We start from the raw sequence: 578 nt of genomic DNA on the forward strand, positions 1-578 counted from the left end.
GTTACGGGTTATACCCAAGTATTTTTTTATTCTTTTTGATGCTGTTATAAATGTAATTGCTTTCTTAATTTTGAATGTGCATAGGGTGTAGAAATAAAATTGATTTTTGTATATCAATCTTATATCCTATAACCTTGCTGAACTAATTTATTAGTTATAATGGTTTTCTAGTAGATTCCTTAAGATTTTCTATATACATGATCATATTGTTTGCAAATTGAGCTTGTTTTACTTCTTCCTTTCTTTTATTTCTTTGTCTTGCCTAATTACCTGGGCTAGAATCTCCAATTACAGTGTTAAATAGAAGTGGTGAGATCAAACATCCTTGTCTTGTTACTGATCTTTTAGTGAGAAAGTACCTAGTCTTTGATCATTAAGTATGATCTTAGCTGTCAGTTTTTCATTGATGCCATCAACAGGGTTAAGAAAATCTTCTATTTATAGTTTGTTGAGTATTTTTAAAATGGTGATCGATTATGTCAAATACTTCTGCATTTATTGAGATGATCTTATGGTTATATGGTTATATTAATTTTTGGTTGTCAAACCAACCATGCATTCCTCAGATAAATCCCACA

General features: G+C 29.6%; 1 protein-coding gene across 1 annotated transcript in view; it reads left to right on the forward strand.

Annotated features, from left to right (window-relative positions):
• LOC103606789 (myosin-10) overlaps positions 1-578 on the forward strand; it is a 46,554-nt gene that overhangs the window by 34,127 nt on the left and 11,849 nt on the right. The window lies entirely within an intron of this gene.

This window comes from Galeopterus variegatus, unplaced genomic scaffold (genome assembly GCF_000696425.1).
Source record: "Galeopterus variegatus unplaced genomic scaffold, G_variegatus-3.0.2 Scaffold6841, whole genome shotgun sequence".
Lineage (NCBI taxonomy): Eukaryota > Metazoa > Chordata > Mammalia > Dermoptera > Cynocephalidae > Galeopterus > Galeopterus variegatus.